Below are 9,217 nucleotides of genomic sequence, written 5' to 3'. Positions count from 1 at the left end.
GCAAAGAAGTCTTCAAACTCATTTTTCTTTTTTACATTTTTTGTTAAAAAAACAGTGACTTTGAAAAAGGAACTAATTTTTTAAATTAGTAATGTTCTGTGTTGTGTTATTAACTAATCATCTGGAACTATAGATTATTTCCAACGAAACAGAAAATCCAGAGTGAGGGTCTAAGCTAGATGAACACTCTAAGAATATATATATATATTATATATATATAATGCATACATAAATACATACATATGTATGCACATACATATATATTCTTAGCATAATATATATAGTAGGATATATTATATTTCATTATATATTATACTCTTAGAATTTCGAATATATATATATATATATACATACACACACACAGACACCTCCAGACTTAACGATGATTCAACTTAAAATTTTTTGACTACTATGGTACAAAAGCAATACACATTCATTAGAAACTTTAATTCGAATTTTGATGTTTTCTCAGCTATCATGCAATATGATATTCTTCTTCTAATGCTGGGCTGCCACAGGGAACCGCAGCTGTCAGTCAGCGAGAGGATCACAAGGGTAAACAACCAATACACTTAAAAACATTCTGTACCCATACAACCATTCTACTTTTCACTTTCAGTACACTGAAACTGTTTGCTACACTACCTCCTAATTTTGGAACTGCTAAACACAGAGTTGGGAACTCTTCCTAGATTAAAAGTACTGCCTTGGCCTTGTGCAATTATACTGTTTAGGTTGCTGGACAAATCCAAGGATAAAACTGGCCTGGACCTAGTGATGGGCAATGCCAAAAGCAAGCTGAATGTGAAGTGCACTCACAGAGAACCTTAGTGTTAAAGAGCCTCTCTACTTGGGAATGGCTCAACACTGGGAAAATAAACCCTGGTTCAGCTGTAAAGAGAGCACACCCTTGGCCGTTTTTCCCCCTTAAGTCCGGAAACTGATGATCTGGTCAGCTTAGGAGAGGGAGGGAGGGAAGGAGGGAGGGAGGAAGATGAGAGAGAGAGAGAGAAACCTGTTAATAGCTGGTGCCAATTTAAAGAGAGAAGGAAAGGGCTTATTATATACGTATACACTAATATTATTCTTAAAGCCAATTCTGATAAATCCTTCGGGAAAGAAAGAGATGCAGCCATCTGTTAATGTGGCTTCAGCTTCTTGGTTTCCAAATGTTACAGCTGTCATCAGACCAGCCATTCCACCTGGGGCGGGGCCAGGAGGTTAGAGGTTAGAGTTGGGTTAGGGTTAGATCTGTCCACTAAGGACACAACTAAACAGCAACAAAATCTTGGGGCGACCCCTCTCTCTTTCTTCGAGTGCTTTCGCTAGCCGGTCCTACTTCCCCACTCCTTTGGGAGTTTCCTTTTCCATTACATAGGCAAGAGGGCGAGAGGTCCCAGCTTTCATCATTGTGAGTGGTTTGGCTGGGTGTGTACGTGCGAGTAACTCTGTGTGTGTGTGTGTGTGTGTGTGTGTGTGCGCGTGTGCGTGTGTGTGTGTGTGTGTGTATGTGTGTTGGGGGAAAGTGGAGCTTGCTACAAGGGGCTTAGAAAAACTAGTCGCCAATTTAAAATATTTTCGGAGTGTTTGAATGATATCTTAAAAGCTAATCCCACTCTCAAATTCAGCGAAATGAACAGCACAGATAAGGAAGATGAAGAGGGTGGAAAACCCAAACAGCGGAATGGAGCTGTCCATGCCGCGGGAGTGACAGGGGAGCGCTCAGAGGAAAGCAGCTCTGCAGAGAAAGTCACTCTGGCTCTTCTCTCTCGGTCCACCAGCCGGCGACGCTTCTTCTATAAAAGCATTCCTAGAAAATAACCCTAAAACCGGGAAGGGTAGCGATCGTTGAGCGCAGTTTCCAGGAGCCGGTCCCCGAAGCCGGTAGAGGTCCCTCTCCCCCCGCGGCTGGCGCGGAATGTGGCGATCCGGCCCGGCGCGGGGGATGACTTCTTGCGGCCGGAGCTCGGCGGCGGAAGCAGCTGCTGCAGCTTGCAGGTGTGGTGGGGCCGGCCGAGCTGACCACGCACAGACCCGGCGCGGCGGCACTGCGGCCCCGGGGCAGCCGGCGCCGGGGACATGCGCTGATTCGATCCCTCCGGAGAAGGTAAGCAGCCCGGCTATTATTAGCGTCGGCCACACTGCGCGGTGCTTTCTGCTTGGTGAGTAATGGGGTTTGCAATACAGAGGGAAGACGGGGAATATCCCTGCCGCCTTCTGCAATGGGAAAAGGAGCAACAACTGGAATTGAAATTGAAATGTTAATCAGCCAAGTGCTTGAGATTATTGGAGGAGCGGTGTTACTGGGCAAACAAAGCAGGCGGTCAGCCTCTGTAATCTTAAGATAATCAACCATTGCTATGCCACACTCGCTTAGGTATTGAAGAGGATTCAGAATGTAAAATAATTTGAGTTGCACTTTTACGTTGCTACCTTCAACCTTCGCTTGGTTAATTTCTGGTTTGCGAGCAGCAGGTTCTTGTCAGCAGCCTGGAGAAGTAATCGGAAATCTTCCCTCTCCTTTTGCCTTCCTCAGTCTTCTCCCTTTCCAGTTATCAGAATGGGTCTGCACATCTCAACGTCAAACACCCACTTCAATACTGAACCTTTAGAAAGAATCTCAAATTAGAGGAGAAACTTACCTCCTGGAGTTCAGCTTGGGTTGAGCAGCACTTGTCCCCACTTCTCCGTTCATTTACCATCTTCTCTTGTCAATCATTTCATTGATTTCCCCCCCCACCCCGCTCCGGGGATGCTGTGCCCATTAACAAGCCAGCTCTTGTCACCTCCTGTCCACCACCTCTGTTCCGTGACTGATTTTTCAAGGACCCAGAAAGGGCATTGCCTTATACCACGTTTGGACTATTATCTGTGTCCTTCCCCCAAATGCATGGCATGAAAAATCCTTTAAGCCCAGTACCAACATGGTTTCCGATAACTCCCTTCATTGTAGTCACTGCAGCTACCAGATGGGTTTGGAGGACAGCAGAATCTGTTGGGGTGTGAGAAAGAGGGCTATACCTACATATTTTGCTCCACGTGCATAAGAATAGGTGGAAGTAGAAATGCAAATGTCAGTCTATCCCGTTTTTCTTGAAGCTTTTTTAGTCCAGCTAGGTTGTGAGATACCTAGCTGGGTAGGGTATGGGGCAAGTCCTCCTGCAAAAGCAAGCAGTGTGTTTGTCCTAGGATTCCCCCAATAACCTCAAAAGAGTTTCCAGAGAGGCTTTTCCCACAGACAGTCAGAAAGCCAGGGGAGGTGGCCAAGGTAAACCTCAGGTTATTTGGGCATCCTCATGTTAGTCTCCCCTTTTAGGGGTTCTGACCTAGGATTTCCCCACAAACACCTTGCTGCTGAGCTCAAGTGCCCATTCTTGTTGCCCACCTAGGGATGTACAATTGAATGATATTCTGTGTAATGGTGAAGATTGCTATGGTGGGGATAGCAAATGTGCCACTTCACCAACAGAGAACAGTTGCAATAAGCCAGACTGCGTGGTGTCTGTGTGCCAATATTCCATTTAAAAAGAGATTTGTTATCTTTAAATCTGAAATTAAAGATACAGTTTGACTCAAAAGGCCATGGATTTTATTTTAACAAATTAAAATAGGAGATCAATGAAAAAGAGGGCCAGGGTTTATAGCTAACCTTCTTACCTTCTTTTTATTTATTTATTTATTTATTTTAGGCTGTGTTGGGTCTTCATTTCTGTGCAAGGGCTTTCTCTAGTTGTGGCAAGTGGGGGCCACTCTTCATCGCAGTGTGCAGGCCTCTCACTATTGGCGGCCTCTCTTGTTGCGGAGCACAGGCTCCAGACGCGCAGGCTCAGTAGTTGTGGCTCACAGGCCTAGTAGCTCCGCGGCATGTGGGGTCCTCCCAGACCAGGACTCGAACCTGTGTCCCCTGCATTAGCAGGCAGATTCTCAACCACTGCGCCACCAGGGAAGCCCCTTACCTTCTTTTTTAAATATTGCTTTTAGGACAAGATACTGGTTCTGAAAAATCATGTTACTTCTATTATATATCATTATTGTTTTTCTGATTATAAATTCTATATTTATAAATACACTTTGGAAAGATTTGAGTTGGTTTCTTTGTCTCTATCTTCAGTACATGAGGCAGAAGGAGTGGAGGAGGGTGGGCAAATCCCACTCCAAATGGCCCACTCAAAGAACTGTTCCCCGGACCATGCAAACCTCTGGACCGAAATTTTTTTGGCTGGTTGTTTTTATTATCTTTAAATGTGGTTTGGGTTTGAAATATTGAATTTTCAGTATTCTAAAATTTTGACTCAGGCACACCAACTAGAAGAGAGAACAAAGAACAAGAATAGCAAGACTATTTTCCACCTTTCTTACCTAATTGTAAAATATTTAATTATATGAATAATTATTCTGAATAATAAGTGAAAAACATATTAAAATAATTCATTTTTAAGAAAGTAGCCCAAGGTTTATGAAATACAGGTTAGCGCAATTGATCTTAAGTACAGTAAAAATTTCTGTAATTTTAAAAGGTGTTTTTATGTTGAGTATTAGTACATGAAAATATACTAATGATGGTTAGAAATTGAAATGTCTGTTAGTTGGTTTCTGAAGAAACTGAATTCTTTGGCAAGAAATGGGACAGGATTAAGGGACTGGAGCCGCCAAAGCTGGCATCATACCTGCCAGTGATTTTATAGGTGAGATGGATGCATTAAGTTATGGATTAGGGTTGGAGAAACCTTCTGGGGAAGAAAGAAAACAAGATAGAAAATATAATTTGTTATTTTAGTGCAACTAAGATAATTAAATTTAAGGTATTTCTGAATTTGGACTTCCTTATATTTAAACAATTTCTGAGGAAAGCTTCTAAATTCAAAGCCCTAGGTAGAAATAGTTGATTTCCTAACCGAAACTGGTTTATGACTCTATTTCCTTTTTTAAAAACATTTCCAAAAAAAAAAAAAAAATTTCCCAGAGAAAGGAAAAATTAATTGCCCCGTGTTAAGGAGGAGTAATACCAAATAGAAGGATGTACGCTATTAGATGCTAAATGAACTGTAGGAACTTTTTTGTCGATTTCACAAGACAGAATTGAAATCAATCTGTTGCTTTCCAATCACGTAAAAAACAACATTTAGTCTGGTGGGTGGTCAGTGTTATCAGTAATTTAAGACTTGAGTACCGATTTAGGATTCAAAGTTGCCCTCTCCTTACAAAAGGCATTTTCTGGTGCTGCATTACTGCCATTAGCTACAATTGAAATAGACTTATCCTGAGATTTTGAAAAACAGAAAAAGAAATAGTAGGATTAATAAGGCTTTGCCTCCACTGAGAATGGGTAGAAAAAGTGCTATTTTGAAAGTTATCAATGGCCTCTTAATTGCCAGATTTCTGCGCTGTTTCAAACTGTTTTTATTGTTTGTTTGTTTGTTTTGCGGCACGTGGGCCTCTCACTGCTGAGGCCCCTCCCGCCACGGAGCACAGGCCCCGGACGCGCAGGCCCACCGGCCACGGTTCACGGGCCCAGCCGCTCCACGGCACGTGGGATCCCCCCGGACCGGGGCACGAACCCGCGCCCCCTGCCTCGGCAGGAGGACCCCCAACCACTGCGCCACCAGGGAAGCCCTCAACCTGTTTTTTATGTCTTTATTTTTAAGTTCTCTTCTAAGTTCTGTTTTAAAAATTTTACTGCTTAGTGTTTTATTCACTAAAATAGCATTTTTAATTGAAGTATAGTTGATGTGTAATATTATATAAGTTACAGGTGTAAAATATAGTGACTCAATTTTTAAAGGTTATACTCCATTTATAGTTATTATAAAATATTGGCTATATTTTCTGTGCTATGCAATATATCCTTATAGCTCATTTTATAATAATAGTTTGTACCTCCTATCTCCTATCCCTATACTGTTCTTTTTTTTAATTAAATACTTGTGTTCAAAAGTATTATAATAAGTAATATATAAAGAGATATCTCTTTATCTAGTTTCTCACTAATCCCCTTAAATTACCTCATGACCAGCCTAGAACAAGTGATATTTATTTGTAGTTTGTGCCTCATGATATCACGACTATATGTCTTCATTTGTTCCTTTCACTCACCCTGCTGCACGTTGAAACCTTGCTCACATCATACACTGCCTCTTCCATGAGCCCTTCCCCATACCCACCTTCTTTCTCATTTCAGATGTGTTTCTCCCTTGTCTAAATTCCTATGGCACTTTCTATTTTGGTCTGTCCTTTAGTTTGAACATGATTTGCTGTTCTAAAATAACCCTAAAGAGCAGAGTCTTTGACTAACAACTTTTTATTACCTGCAACTCATAATACAGTGCCTAGCTCTGTATGTTCCAAGTAGTTGTTCAGCAATTTGATTTTAGTGAAGAAATTAGCTATTATTTTCCGGGGGTGTATATCCACCTACTCTAATATCCAAGTTAGGCTCTAAATAATGTGTGCAAGTACATTTTAGTTTTAAATCCCTATATAATAGTATAGTGAAAGTACATTCAAACAGTTATGTTCAACAAAAGTTATTGTGAGCTTACATGCCCTTAAGTGGATATTGGCTCATCCGCATCAAACAGCATAGTAAGCATTACAAAACAAAACATTAAAGAAGACATTGTACCAGCTTTCAGTATGCTTTCATTCTACTGAAAACAAGTAAGCAGGGGAAGATGTCTTGCATAAATAAGTACTAGTTTTAAAGCACTCTGCTAGGTACTTTCATCTATGGTATATAATTTCATCCTTCTACTATATGCTAATTTTACACTGAGACTCAGAGATCTTACCTAAATGGCAGAGATTCTTTCCACATTAACATGCTGTTCTTTGAAGTGTTAACGAGTGAAGGAAAACTATAAAAACATAATCAGAGTAGTTTAAAATTGTTTTGTGATCAGGCTTTCCAGCACTTTTTAAACTTTTGGGTCTTAACATCCCCTTGAATAATTCAATAAAGGCTATGCATCCACTCCCCTAGTACATACAAAACACACACACATAGAATTTTGCCTGTAAGTGCAGGTGTTTACAGACGTAATAAAGCCCTCCTTTGCAAATGCTTTAAGGACATCTACGCTGGGCTCAGTTTTTCTTTTTGCTTGTTCTATGCTTAATATTTATTTTTGTACCTATTAAAATTAAACAAATTGTTATCTGTTATAGATTGAGATATAAACCTAAGCAGCTTCGTACTTTACAACTTTTCTTTTTGCATTTTTGTATTCTGTTCTTCTGTCTCACACAAATATAAAAATTTATATAAATGAGATCAAATAATACTTTTTTGTGAAGAGAATGCTTAGAATTTATTCTTAACGATTTTTCTATATATATCACACGTCAGTGTTAGCTATAGTCATCGTGTTGTACATTATGTCCATAGTATGTATTTATCTTACAATTGGAAGCTTGTACCTTTGACCATCTTCCTACAATTTCCCCTCCCCTGACCCTCTGTCTCCTGTAACCACAGGTCTGATCTCTTTTTCTACGATTGTTTTCTTTTTTTTTTTAGGTTCCACATATAAGTGAGATCATATAGTGTTTGTCTTTCTTTCTCTGACTTATTTAACTTAACATAAAGCCTTCAAGGTCCATTTCTGTTGTCTCAAATGGTAGCATTTCTTTGTTTTCTTATAGATGAATAATATTTCAGTGTGTGTGTGTATGTACATATGATATGTATATATCTATAAATATATAAAACAACCTCTTTACCCATTTGTCCATCAATGGGCACTTAGGTTGTTTCCATGTCTTAGCTATTATAAATAATGCTGCTATGAACACGGGGGTGCAGATATTTTTTGAGTTAGTGTTTTCATTTTCTTTGGATATATTCCCAGAAGTGGAGTTGCTAGATATATGTAGTTCTAGTATTAATTTTTGAGGATCCTCCATACTGATTTCCATATTGGCTTTACCAGTTTACAATCCCACCAACAGCACAAGCGTTCCCTTTTCTCCACATCCTCACGAGCATTTGTTATCTATTGACTTTTTGAGGATGACTGTTCTAACAAGTGTGAGGTAATATCTCAGTGTGGTTTCAATGTGCATTTCCCTAATGACTAGTGGTAATGAGCATCTTTTCATTTACCTGTTGGCTTTTTGTGTGTCTTCTTTAGAGAAATGTCTATTCAGGTCCTTTGCTCATTTTTTAATTGGGTATTTTTTTTTTGCTGTTGATTTGTTTGAATATTTAATTTATTGTGGATATTAACCCTTATCAGATATATGGTTTACAAATATTTTTTCCCATTCTATAGGTTGTCTTTTCAATCACTTTGTTGATTTTGTTTTTCTTTGCTGTGCAGAAGCTTTTTAGTTTGATGTAGTTCCATTTGTTTATTTTTTATTTTGTCGTTTGTGTTTTCAGTGTCATATCCAAAAAGTCATTACCAAAGCCATGTAATGAGCTTTATTCCTATGTTTTCTTCTGGCAGTTGCATAGTTTCAGGTCTTACATTTGAGTCTTTAATCCAATTCAAGTTAGTTTTGTGAGTGGTATAAGATATTGGTCCAATGTCATTCTTTTACATGTGAGTATCCAAGCATCCCAGGGTTCCCTTGTATGTAACTTCTCTCTTTTCTCTTGCTGGTCTTAAAATTCTTTCTTTGTTTTTGACTTTTGATGATTTAATTGCAATGTGTCTCGGTGCAGCCCTATTTGAGTTCAACCTATTTGGGCTTGATTGGGCTTCATGGATCTGGATGTCCATTTCTCATCCTAGGTTTGGGAAGGTTTCATCCATTATTGCTTTAAATATACTTTTTTTCCCTTTCTCTCTCTCTTTTCTTCTTCTGGAATTCCCATAACATGAACATTGTTTAGTTTATTGTGTGCCATAATTTCCATAGGCTTTCTTCACTCTTTTTATTCTTTTCCTTTTTGTTCCTTTCACTGGGTAGTTTCTAATGTCCTATCCTCCAGTTTGCTGATTCTTTCTTCTGCATGGTCGAATCCACCTTTGAAACTTTCTATTGAATTCTTCAGTTCAGTTATTGTATTTTTAAAATCTAGTGTTCCTGTTTTTTTGATGTTGCTATTTCCTTGTCAAACTTCTTGTCTTGTTCATGCATTGTTTTCCTAATTTCACTTAGTTGTCTGCGCTTTCTTGTAGTTCACTAACCTTCCTTAGGAGGATTATTCTGAATTCTTTGATAGTTCATAGATCTTCATTTTTTTAAGGTCAGGTATTGGAGTTTTATGACT

General features: G+C 39.3%; 1 long non-coding RNA gene across 5 annotated transcripts in view; it reads left to right on the top strand.

Moving 5' to 3' along the window:
* The first annotated feature begins 1,872 nt into the window (after positions 1–1,872).
* The window catches only part of LOC137210234 (uncharacterized), a 106,803-nt gene continuing 99,458 nt past the window's right edge, over positions 1,873–9,217 (top strand). For 2 of the 5 annotated variants that reach the window (XR_010936390.1, XR_010936389.1), the window contains exon 1: positions 1,882–2,107. This is a non-coding gene — a long non-coding RNA (uncharacterized lncRNA). Of the gene's footprint in view, positions 2,108–9,217 lie in introns of all 5 variants that reach the window. The other 3 variants (XR_010936392.1, XR_010936391.1, XR_010936393.1) reach the window with 3 other exon arrangements.

Source organism: Pseudorca crassidens, chromosome 17, assembly GCF_039906515.1.
Source record: "Pseudorca crassidens isolate mPseCra1 chromosome 17, mPseCra1.hap1, whole genome shotgun sequence".
NCBI classification, from domain to species: Eukaryota; Metazoa; Chordata; class Mammalia; order Artiodactyla; family Delphinidae; genus Pseudorca; species Pseudorca crassidens.
The sequence above is the reverse complement of the archived record's forward strand: the minus strand, read 5'-3'. Positions and strand labels throughout refer to the sequence as shown.